Source organism: Triticum aestivum, chromosome 2D, assembly GCF_018294505.1.
Source record: "Triticum aestivum cultivar Chinese Spring chromosome 2D, IWGSC CS RefSeq v2.1, whole genome shotgun sequence".
Lineage (NCBI taxonomy): Eukaryota > Viridiplantae > Streptophyta > Magnoliopsida > Poales > Poaceae > Triticum > Triticum aestivum.
The window spans coordinates 214,132,986-214,160,121 of NC_057799.1; the positions used below are offsets into that span (position 1 = coordinate 214,132,986).

Here is a 27,136-nt window from a genome sequence, read left to right on the forward strand (position 1 = left end):
CCATCATATCATTCTCCTAATGATGTGATCCCGTTATCAATGACATCCAATGTCCATGGTCAGGAAACCATAACCATCTATTGATCAACGAGCTAGTCAACTAGAGGCTTACTAGGGACATGTTGTGGTCTATGTATTCACACATGTATTACGGTTTCCAGTTAATACAATTATAGCATGAACAACAGACAATTATCATGAACAAGGAAATACAATAATAACCATTTTATTATTGCCTCTAGGGCATATTTCCAACAGTCTCCCACTTGCACTAGAGTCAATAATCTAGTTCACATCACCATGTGATTAATACTCAAAGTTCACTAGAGTCAATAATCTAGTCCACATCACCATGTGATTAACACTCCATGAGTTCTAGGGTTTGATCATGTTATGCTTAGGAGAGAGGTTTTTAGTCAACGGGTCTGCAACATTCAGATCCGTGTGTGCTTTACAAATCTCTATGTCATCTTGTAGATGTAGCTACCACGCGCTACTTGGAGCTATTCCAAATAACTGCTCTACTATACGAATCCGGTTTACTACTCAGGGTCATCCGGATTAGTGTCCAAGTTTGCATCGACGTAACCCTTTACGACGAATTGTTTTACCACCTCCATAATCGAGAAAATTCCTTAGTCCATTAGATACTAAGGATAAGTTCGACCGCTGTCATGTGATCCATTCCCGGATCACTATTGTACCCCTTGACTAACTCATGGAAAGGCACACTTCAGGTGCGGTACACAGCATAGCATACTGTAGAGCCTACGTCTAAAGCATAGGGGACAACCTTCGTCCTTTCTCTCTCTTCTGCCGTGGTTAGGTCTTGAGTCTTACTCAATACTCACACCTTGTAACACAGCCAAGAACTCCTTCTTTGCTGATCTATTTTGAACTCCTTCAAAATCTTGTCACGGTATGTATTCATTTGAAAGTACTATTAAGCGTTTTTGATCTATCCTTATAGATCTTGATGCTCAATGTTCAAGTAGCTTAATCCAGGTTTTCCATTTAAAACACTTTTCAAATAACCCTGGATGCTTTCCAGAAATTCTACATCATTTCTGATCAACAATATGTTAACAACATATACTCATCAAAAATTCTATAGTGCTCCCACTCACTTCTTTGGAAATACAAGTTTCTCATGAACCTTGTATAAACCCAAAATCTTCGATCATCTCATCAAAGCGTTCATTCCAACTCCGAGATGCTTACTCCAATCCTTAGAAGGATTGCTGGAGCTTTGCATACTTGTTAGCATCTTTCAGGATTGACAAAACCTTCTGGTTGTATCACATACAACCTTTCCTCAAGAAAATCGTCGAGGAAACAATGTTTTCACATCCTATCTGCAAGATTTCATAAATAATGCAGTAACTGCTAATATAATTCTAACAGACTCTTAGCATCGCTACGAGTGAGAAAGTCTCATCGCATCAACTCCTTGAACTTGCCCGAAAACATCTTAACGACAAGTCGAGCTTTCTTAATGGTGACACTTACCATCATTGTCTGTCTTCCCTTTAAAATCCATCTGTACCCAACAGCCTTACGACCATCAAGTAGTTCTTTCAAAGTCTATACTTTGTTTTCACTAGTATAATGCCTGTGCGTTGCCACGGGCTTTTAAAATATTTTGCTGAAGTTATATAAACATAACACAAGTTAAATTTCACATGTAGAGAAAAGATAGCGTGGGCATAATTGGGTAATAATTGAAGTCCACTTCACTTGCAATGTAAATTGATTAAAAAACAATTTGACAATGTATGCATATAGAGCGATTATCTAACTAAAAATATGTTACAAATTAAAATTTACTTGATGCACTTAAGAAATTATCTCACAATCAAGAATGTTGTCTATCCAGTTTTTTTAGCTTACCTACCTAGCCTTATTCTGACCTCAGCCACTCTCTCACCACAACCAACCCTCTCACTCTTTCACTCGACGCACCCCTCACTCTATGTGTTCCTGTGCCGACAAAGCTGACAATATGTAGACGATGAAAATGACTGTCATGAACTACATTATTCCTCATCTCTTCACCCAAATAGATCTTTCTAACATAGTTCCACCAATTTCTCTATTTTCCGTGATTGTTCGGGTGGATGGTGCAAACGAAATGCTGGAACATGATGTGTCGGCTATCCCTCTAAACACCACCACCATCTCCGCCACCTGAGATATCCTGTACCCCGCCTTCAAATCCGTTAATCCCCTGCCCCTTCTCATCCAACGATGACCCGCCTCTAATTCTTTGTTTTCCTCCCGTAGCCGCAGATTTTTTATTCGACCACTTTGTCAACCCGCCCGCCTCTCCCTGCCTAAGCACCTGCCACCGCCACCCTACAGCCGGCGAGTGTTGCCACACGCCGCCACTTGCTCAAGGCACCACCTCTGTCAACGCTGACGCCAGTCGTTCCTATAAAACCTACCACCATTTTGGTGCCCACAACCTCCCGCACCCCGCACTCGAGACCGCTAACCCCTTGCCTCTCCTCCGCCGCCAACACCCGCTGCTACTACTACTCTTCTTCCTCCCTCTGCATACCTTTTTCTCCGTCCAGTCTATTGACCCGCCCACCTCTACCTACGAAACCACTTGCCACCACCATCAACAGTCAGCAAATGTTGTCACACACTACCTCCCTCTACCTGAGTTGCCGCCCAACCCTCTAAATAGTGCCACAATCTCTAGCGCTCACGACCTTCCGAACCACAATAATCAATGGTTGGCCATATATGAAGAAAAAAGAAGGATCAAGATGGTTCTCTGAAGAAGTCATACCATCTCTTGTCACACATCATGTTCATAGATCCTAGGCATACTCTCTTCTCTCAACTTCATTATCATCTTTTTGGACTACAAAATCTAACACTCATGTTCTGAATAATCGGTAGAATAAATTAATTTCAAGACATGTCATGGATGAATTATTTGGGTGCCATACTTAAAAATAATAACCATTTATGCCTGGGAGATATTTGGTAGGTTACACCGAATGCCATGTAGAAGTGATGCCCAATTTGAATGGATGCATCGTCTTTCAAGTCCGATAAATATCATTGGCATGCAAACTTGAGATATTTTGCCATCACCTACGTTAAGTATGGCGCCTCTCCGCCGCAAGAAAGAGGTAGGCTTCAGAATCAGATCAATAAAAATAAGTGGGATCCGGGATTTCTGGATTCAGTGTATTCCCTTGTGTTGCTACGGGCCTTTTAACTTTTTTCTGATGACTTTTTGTATTGCTGTATAAGACTTGGTCACTTTTTTACCCCTTCCAACGACGTCGTTGGGACCCTTCTTGATGGATTCATTTTGAACTTCGACATAATTCATCTCCATCGCCATCGTAATCTACAAAAAGAATATATATATATATATATATATATATATATATATAGAGAGAGAGAGAGAGAGAGAAATACACCTTTTGTATTATTGTGTGTAGTTTATATACAAAGAAGAACCATAATTTGTATACATCTCTTCTAATTTTGTAAAGTTTGATGAGTTTTCAGTCTGGTCAATCATAATTACGTCAGTGACTTTGTCGATCAACAGTAGCATCATCCGCATCCATTGACTTTTATCTCTGATGTACAAAAGTGAACATATACATATCTTAAAAAAGCTCATATATAATACACCCTCCGTCCCAAAATTCTTGATACATCCGTATCTAGAAAAATCTAAGACAAGAATTTTGGGACGGAAGGAGTATATATTTATTCGGTCAGCTGCTACATGCAAGCAGGTGACCGCTTTTAGTAGGGTGAGTCGCATCCCAATTTTAATAACATGTAGACTCATCTGTAAATCACTTGTTAGTAATTATTCTCAAGAAATAACTTGTTAGGATTTGTGATATTTTTTACTATATAAAGAAGTATGTGACATTTCTCTCATAGCAAACCATCGTTTTTTCCAAAAAAAAGTAATCACCTTTTATTCTTATCTTAAAAATGCAATTCACTATCTTACTCTCTCGCCACATGACATAGTGCTGTTACTCACATCTCGTCTCCCGGCTTGCTATCCCCGCCGCGGCTTCTTACAGCCCCCCCTCAACACCATGACATTCAGCCCACACCTTACTCTCACAGTCATCCCCCCGGCCCCTTCGACAACATTGCCCGCCCCCTTCTCTCTTCCTCCACGGCGTCCCAAGCCAATTCCTGGTGCCAAGGTGTGCACACCATCGTGGTCGAGGGCGACCACCATGACGATGCAACCTGCTGCTCACCGTAGCTCCGCACCTTCTTGAAGTACAGCGGCCACAATCATGTCCCAATCTTATGTGTCCATCCTTTTATCTAGAGTATATTATCACTGCTGAAAATCATAATTCAAGATATGGTACAAACTTCAGTATCAATACATCATAATAAACCAAATGCATCGGGGATCTGGGTGTACTATCCTAACAGAGGCATTGTTTCGCTACGAAGCCTGAATATTTTCTCTACCACATTCGATTTTGCTGCAACGCATAACTGATTTTGTTACCTTGAAAATTCAGTATTGTACAAGCTACCTGCCACCGGTGAACTCAAAGTGGATGCTTAAAAAAGGGCTCTGATAACTTCCACATTATAAGAAATATCAGGATGGATACATTGGCAAAAGCATGTGCAGATTTGCAGGTTATATCTTCTATGTGCAAAAGAATATATAGACAACACAATTAAGCAAACAATTAATTAACAATTTGAACTATTTTTATGGATAGTTTAAGAAGGTTACCTTCAGCTCAGATAAACCAAAATATATGGACAAAGGTAATAATCCAAGGAGTAGTGGAGCAAGGAGATCTGAGAACATCCACACAATATTTTCTCAATCAATCGATCAGCTCAATTTGTCCACACTCATGGAATAATTCCTCTCATTCAATGGTATATACAGTCCATTGGAAACTTCAAGCAAATGACCATGCTCCATACAACTCAAGATTTAGCCTTTTTGATTTCTCGGGCAACCAGCCAACATATAATTTTTGCCTTCCAAAGTGAATATATATAATGGAACCGCTGAAAAAATATGAAAGAAATAGATTGTAACACACATATGAATGCAACAAAAAATCTATTTTGTATTTAGGATTTAGAGGACCATTTACGAATAATAATAGAGGAATGGCTGATTGTAAAAGAGCTATGAAGGAAACATCACAAGCACCATACTGAATAATTCCACTCACGAGCTTTTCCTCGCAGAATCACAACTTCATAAGACATCCTTAAAAATCAGCCATCAGTAAATAGCTTGTTGAATCCAGACATGGTATGCAAACATTTCGCTACATCTGGTTCCATATTCTGTATAGAAATCAAGTAGACATGGAAGTATACTCATATATCGCTGAATCTTGTAAAACATTTAAAAGGTAATCAGACACATTTTAACAACACTCTCTCGGCTCTTAAATAAGTGATATTTTTACTTGCCGAGTTTGCAAGGTACAAATTAAATCATAAATTATAGTAAAAACATAATCCACAGGTTTGATAATAACTAATCGATGAGCAGAACTTGTTTAACACATGAATAATCCATGACTATAAAAGAAGCTCATTGTACTCAGCCACTCGTCTATTGTGTGCACTGTTTTTCCGTCTTTATTGATCATAGCAAGATGCTTCCTGATCAAATAGATGAATGATTTAAAGAGAGCGAATGTAAAGTGGTAGGATATTTGGCATGCATCATCGACTTGAGAAAACGAGAACAAGGAATTCACCTTGATAATTTTGGGTAAACAAATTAATCTGGCTATTGCCGTACATGGATAATTAGATTCTCTGCAGATTCACAAAACAATCATTTGTGACTGTTATGCAGTTGTGCAGATGTATGCACGCTATTCATATATAAGTGCCTACATGAAACAAGAATAAAATCAGAGTCCGTAACTAAGTTACTGAAAAAGAGCATTTGCACACAAATTGATAATATCAAGGGAAGAACAGGAAGCGAAGGGAGTCAGATGGGTTACATATCCAGTGGGAGCAGTAGTAGATGCTTGGCGGCTGGTTGGATAGGATGGTGATAGTGGGGGGGGGGATGCTCCCCATCAGGTCGACAAGCCGGAGGTTGTCCCAGCAGGACCCTTGTCGGATAGCGCCTGGGTGAACCTGTTGCCGGCTATGCTCAGGTACTGGACAGACAGTAGCGCCAACAGGAACGGCCCGACGAAGGGCTTCCGTGACACGTCCATATGCTCCAGCAGGTAGAAGGAGAGCCAGTGAACTTGTTCTGGCTCAGCACCACCGACGCCACTTTCCTCCCAAGACGCCCGAGCTATGATGTCATTACTCCTATCGTCTCTTACATAATTAACGTGTTTCCTATGCAATCATGGTACCGAGACACACATGAGTAATCTGCATGTATAGTTCTCTAATAATTAATCGTACATTCTGATTTCCAACTAATCCAATGTGCTAGTGCATCAGGCTCAACCAACCTTAATGCTAGGTTGAGCGGCATTCTAATTTCTAACTAATCTGATGGAATCCTCCTATGACACATCCTCTCTGCTTCCCACCTTCCAGCGGCTCGATGATGGTGATGAAGGACTATAGATAAAAATTTAACGACCCTTACTCTGTACACATTTGAATCTATTTTCAGATGAAAAACACTGAACTATGATAAAATAAACAATAATCAACGACCCTGGCTGGGGAATAATATCAGTCCTTCCTTGTACTAAACAAGGTATTGAGGGAAAATAAATCTAAGAACAGAATGTACAGATTGGCAGAAGCTAAACATCGAATGCTCTATTAGCAAGTCTAAATAATTTTGAGAAGTATTACCAAAGAGATGACTCTCCAGGCTGCCGAAGGGCATGTACTCGTACAACAGCAGCCGCTTGTCCCCTGCGCGCAGAAGCCGATCAGGCTGACGAAGTTAGGGTGGCTGAGCACCGCCAGTATCAGCACCTCCACCAGGAACTCCTTCCTCCCCTGCACGCTCTCTCGGGCCTGCTGCTTCACCGCCACCATTTGTGCATCGGAAGCGCCCTGCAAGAAGAAGAAGAATCACATTGTGCTGATGATATAATACATATATCATATATAGTCCAGACCAAAGAATGATCAGAAAATCAACATGGTAGTTGGATGTGTCAAACATCTGCGACAAAAGTGATTAAGAAATGTACTGTGTGAACTAAGGAAGCAGCATCGAGGACGACACGCAAGGAAATATGCTTGTCACTTGTCAGTACATTCCCCTAATCTCACCAAATGCGCATACACTTTTATTGCTTTGAAGAATATAAAGATAGCAAATGAAGAAATCAGTTGCTGCCTGCCCGACTCAGGTTTGCAACATACAAATGATATACACAGACCATGAATGTATTATAACTTTAGAAGAATATACATTAATCTTTCACAAGTATAGCGAAACTTATCATGGGACGGAGGGAGTACTATAGTTTAGCACATTTTTCTATCACAAGTATAGTTGTTGAATAATGACGAGCAATCTGAAATCATCCACTTACAAAGAAAGAGGGAAGACATAACACGGGCTTGTTAGTTCACCCATACAAAGTTGAGTCAGTGATTAACTGGATTGCCAAAAAGAACATAGGGGAGACCATCATATCCATGTGTGGTGTACTCGGCTCCACCCTTTCTCGTCACTATATTTGTTCATGTTCTCTGCTGGTTGGTTTTCTCAGAATCTGCCGGGGCAGAGGAAACTCTGTTCAACTCCTGCTCAACAAAGAACCTTTGTGAGGCCAAACAACCAAAAATCCTTGTTCATACAAACATAAAAATGATGAACTATCCAATAATTTCTTCGTGATCATGCAATAAGCTGTGCCTTCCAAAACTTTCATATGGCTGCGGTAGATTCGGCTCACATGAAACATAAATAAAATAATATGTATATAATGATTTTACCTTATAATAGATGTTTTAGAAACTCATAATATATATTTGATAGCTCCACTCCAAAAGTATAAAATTCCTCACGTTGAATACCTATAAACAAAGGTGAAATAAGGATCTCTTTTGGACCTATCAATGAAAAGAGGAAAGGTTATGTCAGCGACCAATCGGAACCGTCGAAAGTTCAGCACATCTGTCTTTTAGCAAATGTACATGCAAAGCAATTCTTTCTCGGAGTGAACTCTGAACTATTCTGTGCCACATGTAAATAAATCATCAAATTACAGTAGGGAGACATGGTTTTTACATGTGTGGTTGGTGACCCTATAAGAATCAGCAGAAAGAAATTGAGTCAACAAAGATACTTTTGTAAGGGCCTGAGAGGTTATATAATGAATAGAAGATTCATGGAAAGACGTTACTTACATGATACATGTAGCTAGAGAATCACAGTGCCCTCAATTGAAGTTTTATGTTCTCCCCATTAGTGATCGCACTGAATCAAAAAGCAAAATGTCAGACAAATAGATTACCTGGAGTGAAGGCATCAGGTAAACAAATTATCTGAATCAAGCTCACTAAAAACAGAATCAAAAAGCTAAATGCCAAACAGATTGAGTACTTTGCCTGGTATACATACTTGTCCCACCTTGCATCAACCCCATGCATGGTGGTGGCATCAACAGCGTCATGAGCTCCTGCTGCCCTTGCGTCGATAGAAAGGTTGTCATCGTCGGCGCCGCGCGCCTCCAAACCAAGGATCCGTTTGGCATGGAGGAGAGCGCCATCAGATTGATGCGTCCATCCCCAAACAACGAGCCAAGATAAAGAATATTATGACTGGGAGTTGTGTGTCCCCACTTTGTGTCTGCAACCACTTCCTTTCTACAGCTCCAAATCAGGGGAGCATCTCTTCGTTCCCAGCGATACGGTCTATGCAGGTGCCGCCGGCGGCGGCGACGCCCCACCACAAAAGATTGTCTTCGAGCCGCGAGTTGCCGCATCCAACCCCAAGGACCTGCAGTTGGTAGATATTTATTGGGGAAAAATGACCAATAAAGCATGACTGAAGTTTAAACTTTGCATAACTAAAAAGTAATCAATGTATCAAAGGATTTGATCTATGGGCATTTTCCTTTTTCCCAAGTAACAACATCAAACTTTTCAGGGGAAGGGTATATACAATATTTACTAAACTGAATGCTTTCCACGTGTTTTTAAATCAATGGATCCTCCTACAAATTCTTTAAAGAGTATAACTGGAAAACCATTGCGTGGGCAGCTGCTTTTCCCTCTCCTAAAGCATCGACTCTACAAATATAACACATTTTGTCACCGGAAACTCATGAATCATAAGGTACAGGGGTGGAGCACGCGACGCAACAGAGCAGAAGAGAATGTTGTACCTGAAACTTAAAGGCCACATTAAGGTTCATGGGATTCTTGTCCGAGTGAAACAAATTGGTCTATACAAACTGAAATATAGCCAGCGCAGCTATATCAGAACCCATGAGGCCATGAGCACACATATAGTCAGAAGCACAGCTAAATCACGTACCTTGTGAGCATACACCATTCCCTCCAGCCACTTGGTCGGGTACCACGGGGTTCACCTTGAGACACCTCGTGGATGACCTTCATCCCTTCTACACAATTAAGCACAAAAAAAAATTGAGTTCACCTTGCAAGACTATTGAGAGGGATTTAGGTCCTTATGAAGTACAGAGTATAGTACGGAAAAGGGGTTCTCTCCTAAAGAAAATAATGCAGCCTCCATCCAGAAACAAATGGCGAATTAAGCACCCTCCAGTTCAATTTCACTCTCATCTAAATTCTATTTTCATGAGAAATTAATCAATTACCTAGGGTTAGTCTAGTTCATCCAAAACAGTGGAGCTCCAAGGAAGAAAGAAGAACGGTTGATCTAAAACAGGGAAGAAACAGGGCTATCACCTTCAAGATTAGTTCTGTATCAAAGCAAGAGCTCACGATTAGTTCTGGGAATTTTGAGTGATGAAGATAAGAAATGCAGAACCGGTACTCTTGCTCCCCTTGCTCTGAGAAGGTTTGCATACCTCAAAGTGCCCAACACCTGCCGCTGGCTAAAATAGTGTGCATAAAAAGATTAAGAATATAAGCTACATTCAGATTAGGCTAGATAAAGAGCTATGCGCTTCTACACATCAAGCCTATATCGTTATTTTCATACACCAAGGCAATTCGAATGCATTAGATTAGTCCAATGTGGCTGACGAACTACTGTTAGGAAGAGAATGAACGGAGTTACAACCAGTTAGGATCTGCACAAGTAGGAAATAGAGTGACCACACCTACGAAGGAGACTCAGGGAAGTAGTTACCTGCAGCTGCATGCGATGGGGTGCCGTGCTTGAACGCTTTGTTGTGCCTCCACCATGTAGTTTCTCCGGTCCACATCCCTGTCCCCTCCGCTGCCACCTCCACCCCTATCCCCTTCTGGAAGCCTGGATCTAAGCGCCTAGAGAGGCGGTGGCACATGACCGGATCACAGGATACATGGAGGGGGAGGTCACTGCTGGCGAGGCGCCGACCGATGGGAATCGTGGGGCGGAGTCATCACCGAGGTGCAGCGTCGTTGGTTGAGGCCTCATTGGGGAAGAAGAGGCACTCGAGGCCACCGCCCAGCCAAGGTAGGAGGCGCCAGACGGGAAGAGGTGCGATGCTAAGGATTGGGGAGGGGGTAGGTCAGCGTGCGGCGTCTCCCGTCATCGGCGGCGGCTCCTCAACGAGATAGGCGGCGTCTCCCGTCATCGGCGGCGGCTCCTCAATGGGATCGGCGGCGGCTCCCGTAGTAGCGCAGGGATCGATGGCAGCTTGATGTGCGAGGGTGGCGGCGAAGGATGCGAGTGCGAGGGCGGCGACCAAGGGATCTCGTGCGAGTCGTTCTCGCTCGAGGGCATGTGACGTCGCTCGTACGTGCGAGTTTTTTTTGCTGGTTAATTTTCGTAGTTTTTTTTATCGCTGGTTAATCGTCGTAGATTTTTTCTTCGACGCTTGTCTCGGGCGCGATCAGCTGTTATGACCTAAAGAGCGCGGGGGCTGGTGGAGGACTTGGTATGTGGTTTTTTGGGTTCGTGGCGGGTCAGCCTGAGGTGGGAGTAGGTACCAAAAAAAACCGGGTGAGGTGGGACGAAAATAAACCTGGAACGGAGACTACCAACTGAGACATTAGGAGTAGAGATACATGGATCCTCTCGGATTTTATGGCCTCAAGCCATTCATCGGAATCCGGGCCCACCATCGCTTCTCCATAGCTCGTAGGTTCATTGTTGTCTAGCAACATGACTTCCAAGATAGGATTACGTACCACTCTGAAGTAGTACGCATCCTTGTCGTCCTATGAGTTTGGTAGTGACTTGATCTGAAGTTTCATGATCACTATCATAAGCTTCCACTTCAATTGGTGTAGGTGCCACAGGAACAACTTCCTGTGCCCTGCTACACATTAGTTGAAGTGACGGTTCAATGACCTCATCAAGTCTCCACCATCCTCCCACTCAATTCTTTCGAGAGAAACTTTTCCTCGAGAAAGGACCCGTTTTTAGAAACAATCACTTTTGCTTCCAGATGTGAAATAGGAGGTATACCCAACTATTTTGGGTATTCTATGAAGATGCATTTATCCGCTTTGGGTTCGAGCTTATTAGCCTGAAACTTTTTCACACAAGCGTCGCAGCCCCAAACTTTTAAGAGACGACAGCTTAGGTTTCTCTAAACCATAGTTCATACGGTGTCGTCTCAACGGAATTGCGTGGTGCCCTATTTAAAGTGAATGCGGTTGTCTCTAATGCCTAACCCATAAACGATAGTTGTAATTCGATAAGAGACATCATAGTATGCACCATATCCAATAGGGTGCAGTTATGATGTTCGGACACACCATCACAATATGGTGTTCCAAGCGGTATTAGTCGTGAAACAATTTCCACAATTTCTTAATTGTGTGCCAAACTCGTAACTCAGATATTCATCTCTATGATCATATCACAGACATTTTATCCTCTTGTCACGACGATCTTCAACTTCACTTTGAAATTACTTGAACCTTTCAATAATTCAGACTTGTGTTTCATCAAGTAAATATTCTCAGCATCTACTCAAATCATCTGTGAAGTAAGAACATAACGATATCCACTGCGTGCCTCAGCACTCATTGGACTGCACACATCAAATGTATTACTTCCAACAAGTTGCTCTCTTGTTCCATCTTACTGAAAATGAGGCCTTTCAGTCATCTTGCCCATGTGGTATGATTTGAATGTCTCAAGTGATTCAAAATCAAGTGAGTTGAAATGATCCATCTGTATGGACTTTCTTCATGCATATATACTAATAGACATGGTTCGCATGTCTCAATCTTTTCAAAAACGAGTGAGTCCAAAGATCCATCAACATGGAGCTTCTTCATGCGTTTTATACCAATATGACTCAAGTGGCAGTGCCACAAGTATGTGGTACTATCATTACTATCTTATATCTTTTGGCATGAACATGTGTATCACTACGATCGAGATTCAATAAACCATTCATTTTAGGTGCAAGACCATTGAAGGTATTAGTCAAATAGACAGAGTAACCATTATTCTCCTTTAATGAATAACCGTATTGCGATAAACATAATCCAATCATGTCTATGCTCAACGCAAACACCAAATAACAATTATTCAGGTTTAACCCCAATCTCGATGGTAGAGGGAGCATGCGATGCTTGATCACGTCAACCTTGGAAACACTTCCAACACATATCGTCATCTCACCTTTAGCTAGTCTCCGTTTATTCCGCAGCTTTTATTTCGAGTTACTAACACTTAGCAACCGAACCGGTATCTAATACCCTGGTGCTACTAGGAGGACTAGTAAAGTACACATTAATATAATGTATATCCAATATACTTCTGTCGACCTTGCCAGCCTTCTCATCTACGAAGTATCTAGGGTAGTTCTGCTTCAGTGACCATTCCCCTCATTTCAGAAGCACTTAGTCTCGGGTTTGGGTTCAACCTTGGGTTTCTTCACTAGAGCAGCAACTGATTTGCCGTTTCATGAAGTATCCCTTCTTGCCCTTGCCCTTCTAGAAACTAGCGGTTTTACTAACCATCAACAATTGATGCTCCTACTTGATTTCTACTTTCGCGGTGTCAAACATCGCGAGTTGCTCAAGGATCATCATGTCTATCCCTGATATGTTATAGTTCATCATGAAGCTCTAATAGCTTGGTGGCAGTGACTATGGAGAACCATCACTATCTCATCTGGAAGATTAAATCCCACTCGATTCAAGTGATTGTAGTACTCAGACAATCTGAGCACATGCTCAACGATTGAGCTTTTCTCCCTTAGATTGCAGGCTTAAGAAACTTGTCAGAGGTCTCATACCTCTTAACGTGGGCACAAGTCTGAAATCCCAATTTCAGTCTTTGGAACATCTCATATGTTCTGCGACGTTTCAAAACCGTCTTTGGTGCCACAATTTTAAACCGTTCAACATTACGCACTGAACTATCACGTAGTCATCAAAACGTGTATGTCAGATGTTCGCAACATCCACAAACGACGCTCGAGGTTCAGCACACCGAGCGGTGCATTAAGGACATAAGCCTTCTGTGCAGCAATGAGGACAATTCTCAGTTTACGGACCCAGTCCGCATAATTGCTACTATCAACTTAAAACTAAATTTTCTCTAGGAACATATCTTAGTAAAACTAAAGCGTAAGCTACGACATTATTTGCAAAGACCTTTTGACTATGTTCATGATAATTAAGTTCATCTGATTATTTAATGAACTCCCACTTAGATAGACATCCCTCTAGTCATCTAAGTGATACATGATCCGAATCGACTAGGCCGTGTCCGATCATCACGTGAGACGGACTAGTCATCATCGGTGAACATCTCCATGTTGATCGTATCTACTATACGACTCATGTTCGACCTTTCGGTCTCTTGTGTTCCGAGGCCATGTCTGTACATGCTAGGCTCGTCAAGTCAACCTAAGTGTTTTGCTTGTGTTTCGAGGCCATGTCTGTACATGCTAGGTTCGTCAGCACCCGTTGTATGCGAACGTTAGAATCTATCACACCCAACCATCACGTGGTGCTTCGAAACAACGAACCTTCGCAACGGTGCACAGTTAGGGGGAACACATCTCTTGAAATTTTAGTGAGGGATCATCTTATTTATGCTACCGTCGTTCTAAGCAAATAAGATGTAAACATGACAAACATCATATGCAAATCATAAAGTGACATGATATGGCCAATATCATCTTGCGCCTTTGATCTCCATCTTCGAGGCGCGGCATGATCACCTTCGTCACTGGCATGACACCATGATCTCCATCATCATGATCTCCATCATCGTGTCTTCATGAAGTTGTCTCGCCAACTATTACTTATACTACTATGGCTAACGGTTAGCAATAAAGTAAAGTAATTACATGGCGTTTTCATTGACACGCAGGTCATACAATAAATTAAGACAACTCCTATGGCTCCTACCGGTTGTCATACTCATCGACATGCAAGTCGTGATTCCTATTACAAGAACATGATCAATCTCATACATCACATATATAATTCATCACATCCTTTTGGCCATATCACATCACATAGCATACCCTGCAAAAACAAGTTAGACGTCTTCTAATTGTTGTTGCATGTTTTACATGGCTGCTATGGATTTCTAGCAAGAACGTTTCTTACCTAAGCAAAAGCCACAACGGTGATATGCCAATTGCTATTTACCCTTCATAAGGACCCTTTTCATCGAATCTGATCCAACTAAAGTGGGAGAGACAGACACCCGCTAGCCACCTTATGCATCAAGTGCATGTCAATCGGTGGAACCTGTCTCACGTAAGAGTACGTGTAAGGTCGGTCCGGGCCGCTTCATCCCACAATGCCGCCGAATCAAGATAAGACTAGTAACGGCAAGCAAATTGAACAAATCATCGCCCACAACTACTTTGTGTTCTACTCGTGCATAGAATCTACGCATAGACCTGGCTCATGATGCCACTATTGGGGAACGTAGCAGAAATTCAAAATTTTCCTACGTGTCACCAAGATCAATCTAGGAGATGCTAGCAACGAGAGGGGAGGAGTGCATCTACATACCCTTGTAGATCGCGAGCGGAAGCGTTCAAGAGAACGGGGTTGATGGAGTCGTACTCGTCGTGATGCAAATCACCGATGATCGTAGCGCCGAACGGATGGCACCTCCGCGTTTAACACACCTACGGAGCGGGGACGTCTCCTCCTTCTTGATCCAGCAAGGGGGGAGGAGAAGTTGATGGAGATCCAGTAGCATGACGGCGTGGTGGTGGAAGTAGCGGGATCCCGGCAGGGCTTCGCCAAGCGCAAGTGGGGAGGAAGAGGTGTCACGGGAGGGAGGGAGGCGCCAGGGCTTGGGGTGCTACTCCCATGCGCCTCCCCACTATATATATGGGTGGAGGGGGCTGGTTTCTTGCCCTCCATGTCCATTGGGGCGTTGGCAAAGGTGGGGGAAAGAAATCCCATCATTTCCCTTCCCCACCGATTGTTATCCCCCTTTTTTAGGGATCTTGATCTTATCCCTTCGGGATATGATCTTATTCCTTCTAAGGTGGGATCATGGTGCGCCTTGACCAGGGGTGTGGGGCCTTGCCCCCACTACCCACGTTCATGTGGGTCCCCCCATGCAGGTGGGCCCCACTTCGGAACCTTCTAGAACCTTCCCGGTACAATACCGAAAAATCCCGAACATTTTCCGGTGGCCAAAATAGGACTTCCCATATATAAATCTTTACCTCCGGACCATTCCGGAACTCCTCGTGACGTCCGGGATCTCATCCGGGACTCCGAATGACTTTCGGATTTCTGCATACTAATATCTCTACAACCCTAGCGTCACCGAACCTTAAGTGTGTAGACCCTACGGGTTCGGGAGACATGCAGACATGACCGAGACTACTCTCCGGTCAATAACCAACAGCGGGATCTGGATACCCATGTTGGCTCCCAGATGTTCCACGATGATCTCTTCAGATGAACCACGATGTCGAGGATTAAATCAATCCCGTATACAATTCCCTTTGTCAATCGGTACGTTACTTGCCCGAGATTCGATCATCGGTATCCCAATACCTTGTTCAATCTCGTTACCGGCAAGTCACTTTACTCGTACCGTAATGCATGATCCCGTGACCAAACACTTGGTCACATTGAGCTCATTATGAAGATGCATTACCGAGTGGGCCCAGAGATACCTCTCTGTCATACGGAGTGACAAATCCCAGTCTCGATTCGTGCCAACCCAACAGACACTTTCGGAGATACTTGTAGTGCACCTTTATAGCCACCCAGTTACGTTGTGACGTTTGGTACACCCAAAGCATTCCTACGGTATCCGGGAGTTGAACAATCTCATGGTCTAAGGAAATGATACTTGACATTAGAAAAGCTCTAGCAAACGAACTACACGATCTTGTGCTATGCTTAGGATTGGGTCTTGTCCATCACATCATTCTCCTAATGATGTGATCCCGTTATCAATGACATCCAATGTCCATGGTCAGGAAACCATAACCATCTATTGATCAACAAGCTAGTCAACTAGAGGCTTACTAGGGACATGTTGTGGTCTATGTATACACACATGTATTACGGTTTCCAGTTAATACAATTATAGCATGAACAACGGATAATTATCATGAACAAGGAAATACAATAATAACCATTTTATTATTGCCTCTAGGGCATATTTCCAACATACTGGGTATGGATTGGCTATCAATGTATGGAGGGAACATTGATTGCGCCAGTAAGACGATTTTGCTCACCACCCCATAAGGAAGAAGGATCAAGTATGAATCTTGGCATGTTTCGAATAGGACGCAAGTAAATTCCTTATCTGGTGTTGTACAGGAGGAAGTACCAGTGGTGAATGATTTTCCGGATGTATTTCCAGAAGAGTTGCCAGGCATGCCACCGGATAGAGACATTGAGTTTTTGATTGAACTTTTGCCAGGCACAGGACCAATATCTAACAGACCGTACAGAATGCCCGCAAAGGATTTGGAAGAAATTAAGAAGCAGATTAAGGAGTTACTGGATAAAGGTTATATTCGCCCAAGTTCGTCCCCTTGGGGATCACCAGTACTTCTACCGGAGAAGAAGGATGGATCGTTAAGGATGGTTGTTGATTATCGAGGACTGAATGAGGTGACGATCAAGAATAAGTACCCACTTTCGATGATGAATGATTTGTTTGACCAGCTGCAAGGAGCTAAAGTGTTTTTCAAAATCGATTTGCGACCAGGGTATCACCAGCTGAAGATTCGAGAGCAGGATATACCTAAGACAGCTTTTACCACGAGATATGGGTTGTATGAGTACACCGTTATGTCATTTGGTCTGACTAACGCACTTGCCTATTTTATGAATATGATGAACAAAGTGTTTATGGAGTTTTTGGATAAGTTCGTTGTGGTGTTCATTAATGATATACTGGTCTACTCAAAGAATGAAGAAGAACATAAGGAGCATTTGCGATTGGTACTTGGGAAGCTCAAAGAACATCAAATATACGCCAAGTTCATTAAATGTGAATTTTGGCTGAAGGAAGTTGGATTTCTTGGACATGTTATATCCGGAGAAGGAATAGCAGTAGACCCCACCAAGGTTGTCACTGTGACAAACTGGGAGTCACCCACGTCAGTTGGAGAGATCCGGAGTTTTCTTGGACTCGCAGGATACTACCGGAGTTTCATTGAGAATTTCTCAAAGATTGCAAAGCTGATGACGGAGCTGTTGAAGAAGGACACCAAATTCAAATGGACTGAGGAATGTGAGGCCAGTTTTTAGGAGTTGAAGAGATGCTTGGTTACATCACCAGTGTTGATTCTGCCAGATCAACGCAAAGATTATGAAGTATATTGCGATGCTTCACGTCGAGGACTTGGAGCCGTACTTATGCAGGAGGGAAGAGTTGTTTCATATGCCTCACGACAGCTTAAACCCCATGAGTTAAACTATGCTATGCATGATTTGGAGTTAGCAGTAGTAGTGCATGCGCTGAAGACATGGAGACATTTTCTCATCGGAAACCATTGTGAGGTATACACGGATCACAAGAGTTCGAAGTATATCTTCACCCAGAAGGAGTTAAATCTCAGGCAAAGGAGATGGTTGGAGCTCATTAAGGATTATGATATGAGATTACATTATCATCCCGAAAAGGCTAACGTAGTAGCCGATGCGTTGAGCCGCAAAAGTCATGTCAATGCACTCATGACCAGAGAGTTACCCAAGGAGTTAGCAGAGGATCTTCACGAGCTATGTTTGGAAATAGTTCCAAGAGGTTATGTAGTAGCATTGGAAATTCAGTCTACTTTGAAGGATAAGATCAGAGAAGCTCAGAAGACAGACAAGGAGATTGCCGAGATAAAGGAAAGAATGAGCAAAGGAAAGGCTAAAGGATTTCGTGAGGATGAGCACGATACCTTATGGTTTGAGGACCGCGTATATCTGCTCAATGATCAAGAGATCAGGAAGTTGATTCTGCAAGAGGCCCATGATTCGCCATATTCGATTCACCCTGGGAATACCAAGATGTATCTGGATTTGAAGGACAGTTTCTGGTGGACCGGAATGAAGAAGGATATTGCGGAGTATGTAGCAGTTTGTGATGTATGTCAGAGAGTGAAGGCAGAACATCAGAAGCCAGCCAGATTGCTACAACCATTGCCGATACCCGAATGGAAGTGGGATAAGCTAGGCATGGATTTTATCATGGGATTAGCCAGGACTCGTTCAGGCTATGACTCAATATGGGTTGTAGTCGATCGTTTGACGAAAGTAGCTCATTTCATCCCAGTAAAGACCACTTACACCAGTGCTAAGTTCGCAAAGATATACATGACGAGGATCGTATGTCTGCATGGTGTTCCGAGGACCATTGTATCAGACAGAGGAACCCAGTTTACTTCAAAGTTTTGGAATTAGTTGCATGAAACTTTGGGAACCAGGCTAGAGTTCAGTACAACTTTTCACCCGTAGAAAGATGGACAGACTGAGAGAGTAAATCAGATTCTCGAGGACATGTTGAGAGCTTGTGCGCTAGACTATGGAACTAGTTGGGACGATAATTTGCCTTATGCAGAGTTCTCTTATAACAACAGTTATCAAGCCAGTTTGAAGATGGCCCCTTTCGAAGCCTTGTATGGAAGGAGGAGCAGAACACCGTTGTTGTGGGACGAAGTTGGAGACCGACAGTTGTTTGGACCAAATTTGATTAAAGAGTCTGAAGAGAAGGTTAAGCTGATCCGCGATAGACTCAAGGTAGCCCAGTCCAGGCAGAAGAGTTATGCGGATTCTAAACGCAAGGAGACAGTTTACAAAGTCGGAGAGTTAGCGCCACAATTTGTGGAGTGAAGCTCTTTGGAGTTAAGGGAAAGTTAGCGCCACAATTTGTGGGACCATACAGAGTTTTGGAACGTATGGGAGAAGTTGTTTACAAGTTGGAATTGCCCGAGGGATTGTCAGGAGTTCACGATGTGTTCCACTTTTCTCAGTTGAAGAAGTGCCACACATAGATGGCTGATATTCCTCTGAGAGATACAGTACCGCTGGAAGCGATAAAATTGGATAGTGATTTGACCTACGAGGAGAAGCCAGTTAAGATTCTTGATTTTGCCAGCCGTGTCACACGTAACAAAGTAATCAAGTTCTGCAAGGTTCAGTAGAGTCACCATACCGAAGATGAAGCCACCTGGGAGCGAGAAGAAGACCTACGGAAGGATCACTCTCACCTATTTTCTAGCCAACCCGAATCTCGAGGACGAGATTCATCTTAAGGGGTTGTAGGTTTGTAACATCCCAAATTTTCAATTTGGAATGTTATACATTAGATCATCATTGCATATCATATTTTATTACATTTTGGCTTGATCCTAGAAATTCTACGTAACTCAAGGACCCACGGAGAGAGTTGGGGATTTCGTTATTTTCATATTTGAGTTTTCTCAAATTTTGAAAGGAGGATCATTTGGTTTTGATTATTTTCCCTTCCTAATATTTCAAAAATAAAAATATATGAGAGGAGATAAAATGACTTCTCCAAATTAGATGAAATATTAGAGGAAAATATTAAAAACTAAATAAATATTTTATTTGGATTTTATTGCAATTTTATTTGAATTAGAAAAATTGCACGTTTTCAAAATTGCATTTTAGGGCCAAGAAAATGTTCATCTTGTTTTAAATATTTTATTTAGACGATGAATTTTTTTTTTCGCATTTTTAGATTTTTATTTATTTTTCTAGGATTTATTTTCGGCGGAACCCAGTCGAGCAGGCCGACCCAACCCCACGCCGCCGCCGACATCGCCGGGCGAATCCAAGCCGAACACGCCTTGCCGCCGCCGTGCCCCCTCGCCCAAGCCGCCTCCACCCCCCTTTATAAGCCGAGCTCAGGGCCCCCACGGGACCCCAAGTCGCTGCAGCCGCCGCCCTACGCCGCCGCCTGCCGGAGCCCCGCCGCCGCGCCTCGCCGTCGCCCCGCCGCTGCCTCGCCATCGCCCGGAGCCCCACTGCCGCAGCCGAACCCCGCCGGAGCCGCCTCGCCTCGCCGAAGGTATACACTGCCGTCACCATCGTTCGGTTTTATTTTAAAACCGATTCGGTTTTTTTAGAAAACCCTAGTTTTCGTTTTTTTAGAATAGATCGGTTTTATTTTTTTCGGTTTATTTATTTAGTGGATGTTCGTTCGTACATTCATTTTAACGAATGGTGTTCACTCGTTAGCCGCAGACAGCGAATGTTCGTTCGTTAGCCTATTCGTCAGTTTTTCTTTTTCTCGGATTTTCCGCGATTATTTTCGAACCGGATTTCTGATCCGATTTTCGTTTTAGTATAACTTCCCGCTCCTTTATCGGAATCAGGCGATTCAAGCGCCTAGAATTTCGTCTCAAAACCCTCTTTCTATTTAACCAACTTAAACAAGATTTTGCTACTGTAAATTTGACTTTAGTCCAGATTAGTAAATGAAGCTTGTTTCTTTCGCCGTTTGAGTTTTGTTGCTTCGTTTGATTTGATTCTTTTTGCAAACCGGATTTCTTAAGTTGAATTTTCTGGTTAGATATCTTATTTGAGTTTTACCCGTGCCCTTGCTTGATTGCTTATTGTATGCTTGTTTGTTTGCGATAGAGTACCCGGAGTGCGAAGCGTGCTACTACGAGTCTCTAGGTTTCGCGGATCATCAGCAAGGCAAGTAACACTTTGATCATTCCTCTTAATTACCCAGTTTTATTGCATTCGATCAACCCTCAAACAATTGCATGTTTAGGATCAGAATTAAATTGTGGGTTTGGGAAGTACATGAGGTAGTACCTATTCACCTGTTTATTGTCAAACCCTGGGAGTTACTTCTACGTTACTTATATTGCTATGCTATGCTCGTAGACGTGGTTTGGGTTTGAGAGTATTCATGACAGTTGTGAGATTGTTAATTAATGGTTAAATTAAGGTGGCAACTTTAATACACATCTGGGTTGATTGAGGCACCTGGGGAATTCCAGTGATTGCCTGTATTTTTGGAAGTCCTGGGGTACCGTGTGATTCCCCTATGGACTGCCACCGAGGCTCAAAGAGATCATAAGATTTTTCATGCTAGAAACTTCCGTGTGCAGCCACATGCCATTATGGGCTCTGGCATAGTTGAGTAAGTTGTGGGAAACCTTTCCATGATGAGCTAGCAGATGTAGGGGATTGTAGGTGTACCGGCCTATCTATCGGTTAAGGGGACCTCTTCGGAAAGACTGTGTCTCGGTCATCCGTTTCTCAAACATTTTGTAGTGCGAGAAATCCAACGGAGGAGATCGAGTCTTGTGGGGAAAAGTGCACAAACCTCTGTAGAGTGTACAATCTAATCATGGTTAGTCGTGTCCTCGGTTATGGACGTTTTGAGTATCTGGTTCTTGGATTATCATGTGGATCTCATCACTCTTAATTATAAAACTTGTTTGGGTTATTAATTACTTTTAATTGGTATTGAGATGGGGTTTACCATTCTCAATGTTTAACAACCACCATGATAGTTAAATAAAATATATTCCTTTGCAGTAGGGAAAAATTGGCTTTTCACAAAACATATTAACCATACAGCCTCCACCAGCCATATATGCATGTAGTGATAGCATTATTCTATTCATTACTCTTTTGTGTTACATTGCCAGCATATTCCATGTGCTGACCCGTTTTCGGGCTGCAACGTATCATGTTGCAAACTTTTCAGACGACGAGTAATGAGCCTTAGGTCATGATCTTTCACTCAGTGATGCCGTTGGAGTTGATGGTCTCACTTTATCTTCCAAGCCTTCCGCTGTTATCGTATTAGATGGCCTTAAGCCATATTTATGGTAATAAGTTCTCTTTTGAGACATTCGATGTAATAAGTGTGTGATTGCTACTCTGTTATAAATCCTTCAAATACTGTGTGTGTTAGTATTACCGATCCAGGGATGACACTTATGCACAGAGATCAGACTGTTTGAGGTCTGGTCGCTACCGGCAGCTATATTTTCAAATTGCCTTTGTTGGCTGTCATTATTCGAGTGCGCCTTCTCTCCAAATCGACACGGAAAATACCACAGCATGTCGGGCGCCATTCCATGATAGCATGCCATGTTTATTGAATTTCAAACGAGTTTTGGATTTACTAGAATTTAAAAACCAGGCATCTCAATGTTTTGCCGGCAATCAACGGTGCCCTGGTGTTTGAAATTATACACATTTCTTGCATGGGACCTAAGCATGCACCCGAGGACACAGATTTGATTTTTCAATCAATTTATATGCACTTGAGCATGTGCATGTAGTTAAAATTTGAATTATGCACATAAATGCATTGAAAACTCAGTTAATGCATAAACATATCCAAACGAACCCCGAAAAATCCCAAAAATTGACACAACACTCCTATTGTTCTATAATGACACGAGAAAATTTTTGAAAGCAAAAAGAGGCAATGGATATCGTTTCGTACCCAAAGGTGGGACATTCCCTATCGAAACCATCATGCTTGTTATGAGAAGCTCTGGTTTGTGAGAAGCGTATAGCCGAACCTGCCCCGAATGGGATAATTTTTTTGCCATGGCATGTTGATGCCGCTCCATGATAGCATGCCAAGTTTCATGAATTTCCGACAAGTTTTAGATTTACTAGAATTTAAAAACCAGGCATCTCAACATTTTGTCGGCAATCAACACTGTCGTGGTGTTTGAATTTCATTCTCATCTCTTGCATGGGACCTAGAAATTCATCCAAGGACACACATGTGATTTTTCAACCAACTTTAGTGCATTGGAGCATGTGCCTGTATTTCAAATTTGAATTATGCACATAAAATGCCTAGAAAATCCAGTTAATGCATAAAAATGTCCAAACGAACCCCGAAAAATCACAAAAATTGACACAACAGTACTGTTGTTCTATGTTGACACTAGATAATTTGAAAGCAATAAGAGGCAATGGATATCATTTCATCCCCAAAGGTGGGACGTTCCCTATCGAAACCATCATGCTTGTTGTGAGAAGCTCTGGTTTATGAGAAGCTTATACCCGAACCTGCCCCAAATGAGATAAATTTTTTACCACGGCATGTTGATGTCGCTCCATGATAGCATGCCAAATTTCATGAATTTCAGACGAGTTTTGGATTTACAAGAATTTAAAAACCCGGCATCTCAATGTTTTGCCGGCAATCAACGGCGCCCTGGTGTTTGAAATTCATTCCCCTTTCTTGCATGGGACCTAAGCGTGCATCCAAGGACACATATTTGATTTTTCAACCAATTTATATGCACTGGAGCATGTGCATGTAGTTCAAATTTGAATTATGCACATAAATGCATTGAAAACTCAGTTAATGCATAAAAATATCCAAACGAACCCCGAAAAGTCCCAAAAATTGACACAACACTCCTATTGTTCTATAATGAGACGAGAAAATTTTTGAAAGCAAAAAGAGGCAATGGATATCGTTCCGTACCCAAAGGTGGGACATTCCCTATCAAAACCATCATGCTTGTTATGAGAAGTTCTGGTTTGTGAGAAGCGTATAGCCGAACCTGCCCCGAATGGGATAATTTTTTTACCACGGCATGTTGATGCCGCTCCATGATAGCATGCCAAGTTTCTTGAATTTTAGACAAGTTTTAGATTTACTAGAATTTAAAAACCAGGCATCTCAACATTTTGTCGGCAATCAACACTGTCGTGGTGTTTGAATTTCATTCTCATCTCTTGCATGGGACCTAGAAATTCACCCAAGGACACACATGTGATTTTTCAACCAACTTTAGTGCATTGGAGCATGTGCCTATATTTCAAATTTAAATTATGCACATAAAATGCCTTGAAAATCCAGTTAATGCATAAAAATGTCCAAACGAACCCCGAAAAATCACAAAAATGGACACAACAGTCCTGTTGTTCTATGTTGACACTAGATAATTTGAAAGCAATAAGAGGCAATGGATATCGTTTCGTCCCCAAAGGTGGGACGTTCCCTATCGAAACCGTTGTGAGAAGCTCTGGTTTGTGAGAAGCTTATACCCGAACCTGCCCCAAATGGGACAAATTTTTTACCACGGCATGTTGATGTCGCTCCATGATAGCATGCCAAATATCATGAATTTCACACGAGTTTTGGATTTACAAGAATGTAAAAACCAGGCAACTCAACGTTTTGTCGGCAATCAACAGTGCCATGGTGTTTGAATTTCATTCCAATCTCTTGCATGGGAACTAGAAATTCACCCAAGGATACACATGTGATTTTTGAACCAACTTTAGTGCATCGGAGCATGTGCTTGTAGTTCAAATTTGAATTATGCACATGAAATGCCTGCAAAACCCAGTTAATGTATAAAAAGGCCAAACGAACCCCGAAAAATTCCGAGATAACAAAACACTCCTGTTGTTCTATGTTGACACTAGAATTTTTTTGAAAGCAATTAGTGGCGACGGATACCGTCCCATCCCCAAAGGTGGTACGTTCCCTATCAAAACCATCATGCTTGCTGTGAGAAGATCTGGTTTATGAGAAGCTTATACCCAAACCTGTCCCAAATGGGACAAAATTTACACCATGGCATGTTGATGCCGCTCCATGATAGCATGCCAAGTTTCATGAATTTCAGACGAGTTTTTGATTTAACCGAACTTAAACACCAGGTATCTCAATGTTTTGCCGGCAATCAACAGTGCCCTGGTGTTTGAAATTCATTCCCGTCTCTCGCGTGGGACCTAAGCATGCTCCAAAGGACACACATGTGACTTTTCAACCAATTTATATGCACTGGAGCATGTGCTTGGAGTTCGAATTTGAATTATGCACATAAATGCATTGAAAACTCAGTTAATGCATAAAAATATCCAAACGAACCCCGAAAAATCCCAAAAATTGACACAACACTCCTGTTGTTCTATCATGAAATGAGACATTTTTTGAAAGCAATAAGCGGCAATGGATATCGTTTTGTACCAAAGGTGGGACGTTCCCTACCGAAACCATCATGCTTGTTATGAGAAGCTCTGGTTTGTGAGAAGCGTATAGCCGAACCTGCCCCGAATGGGACAATTTTTTTACCACGGCATGTTGATGCCGCTCCATGATAGCATGCCAAGTTTCATGAATTTCAGACGAGTTTTGGATTTACTAGAATTCAAAAACCAGGCATCTCAATGTTTTGCCGGCAATCAACAGTGCCCTAGTTTTGAATTTCATTCTCATCTCTTGCATGGGACCTAGAAATTCACCCAAGGACACAGATTTGATTTTTCAACCAACTTTAGTGCATTGGAGCATGTGCCTGTAGTTCAAATTTGAATTATGAATATAAAATGCCTAGAAAATCTAGTTAATGCATAAAAATGTCCAAACGAACCCCGAAATATCACAAAAATTGACACAACACTCCTGTTGTTCTATGTTGACATGAGAAATTTTTTGAAAGCAATAAGAGGCAACGGATATCATTTCGTACCCAAAGGTGGGATGTTCCCTATCGAAACCATCATGCTTGTTGTGAGAAGCTCTGGTTTGTGAGAAGCTTATACCCGAACCTGCCCCAAATGGGACAAATTTTCTACCACGGCATGTTGATGCCCCTCCATGATAGCATGCCAAGTTTCATGAATTTCAGACGAGTTTTGGATTTACTAGAATTTAAAAACCAGGCATCTCAATGTTTTGCTGGCAATCAACAGCGCCCGGGTGTTTGAATTTCATTCCAATCTCTTGCATGGGACCTAGAAATTCACCCAAGGACACAAATGTGATTTTTCAACCAACTTTAGTGCATTGGAGCATGTGCTTGTAGTTCAAATTTGAATTATGCACATAAAATGCCTACAAACCGCAGTTAATGTATAAAAAAGGCCAAACGAACCCCGAAAAATTCCAAGATTAAACACAACACTCCTGTAATTCTATGTTGACACTAGAAATTTTTTGAAAGCAATAAGAGGCAATGGATATCGTCCCGTCCCCAAAGGTGCTATGTTCCTTACCGAAACCATCAGGCTTGTTGTGAGAAGCTCTTGTTTGTGAGAAGCTTATAGCCAAACTGTCCCAAATGGGACAAAATTTTCACCACGGCATGTTGATGCCACTCCATGATAGCATGCCAAGTTTCATGAATTTCAGACGAGTTTTGGATTTACAAGAATTTAAAAACCAGGCATCTCAATGTATTGCCGGCAATCAACAGCGCCCTGGTGTTTGAAATTCATGACCATTTCTTGCATGGGACCTAAGCATGCATCCAAGGACACATATTTGATTTTTCAACCAATTTAGATGCACTGGAGCATGTGCATGTAGTTCAAATTTGAATTATGCACATAAATGCATTGAAAACTCAGTGAATGCATAAAAATATCCAAACGAACCCCAAAAATCCCAAAAATTGACACAACACTCCTGTTGTTCTATACTAACACGAGAAAATCTTTGAAAGCAATAAGAGGCAATGGATATCGTTTCGTACCCAAAGGTGGGACGTTCCCTATCGAAACCATCATGCTTGTTATGAGAAGCTCTGGTTTGTGAGAAGCATATAGCCGAACCTGCCCCGAATGGGACAATGTTTTTACCACAGCATGTTGATGCCGATCCATGATAGCATGC

At 42.1% G+C, this 27,136-nt stretch overlaps 3 long non-coding RNA genes across 8 annotated transcripts; all 3 read right to left on the bottom strand.

The window, feature by feature from the left end:
- Positions 1-4,308: 4,308 nt before the first annotated feature.
- Positions 4,309-6,069, bottom strand: LOC123049194 (uncharacterized). Of its 3 annotated transcripts, none has more exons than XR_006423469.1 (3): positions 5,757-6,061; positions 4,760-5,046; positions 4,309-4,348 (listed from the first exon to the last, which is right to left on the bottom strand). It is a non-coding gene; the product is annotated as an uncharacterized lncRNA (long non-coding RNA). The 3 variants fall into 3 exon arrangements; XR_006423468.1 differs by lacking the exon at positions 4,309-4,348 and adding an exon at positions 4,519-4,666; XR_006423470.1 differs by lacking the exon at positions 4,309-4,348 and having other exon boundaries at positions 4,696-5,046; positions 5,757-5,894; positions 6,012-6,069.
- Positions 6,070-6,589: 520 nt separating this feature from the next.
- On the bottom strand, positions 6,590-7,597 carry LOC123049192 (uncharacterized). Of its 2 annotated transcripts, none has more exons than XR_006423466.1 (2): positions 7,573-7,597; positions 6,590-7,044 (listed from the first exon to the last, which is right to left on the bottom strand). It is a non-coding gene; the product is annotated as an uncharacterized lncRNA (long non-coding RNA). The 2 variants fall into 2 exon arrangements; XR_006423467.1 differs by lacking the exon at positions 7,573-7,597 and adding an exon at positions 7,533-7,566.
- A 117-nt stretch (positions 7,598-7,714) lies between these two features.
- LOC123049195 (uncharacterized) lies at positions 7,715-10,364 on the bottom strand. 3 transcript variants are annotated; one of them, XR_006423473.1, is made up of 6 exons: positions 10,286-10,364; positions 9,485-9,572; positions 8,576-8,944; positions 8,353-8,422; positions 7,939-8,055; positions 7,715-7,746 (listed from the first exon to the last, which is right to left on the bottom strand). It is a non-coding gene; the product is annotated as an uncharacterized lncRNA (long non-coding RNA). The 3 variants fall into 3 exon arrangements; XR_006423471.1 differs by having other exon boundaries at positions 8,567-8,944; XR_006423472.1 differs by lacking the exons at positions 9,485-9,572; positions 10,286-10,364 and adding an exon at positions 9,333-9,358 and having other exon boundaries at positions 8,567-8,944.
- Between the last annotated feature and the right edge of the window lie 16,772 nt (positions 10,365-27,136).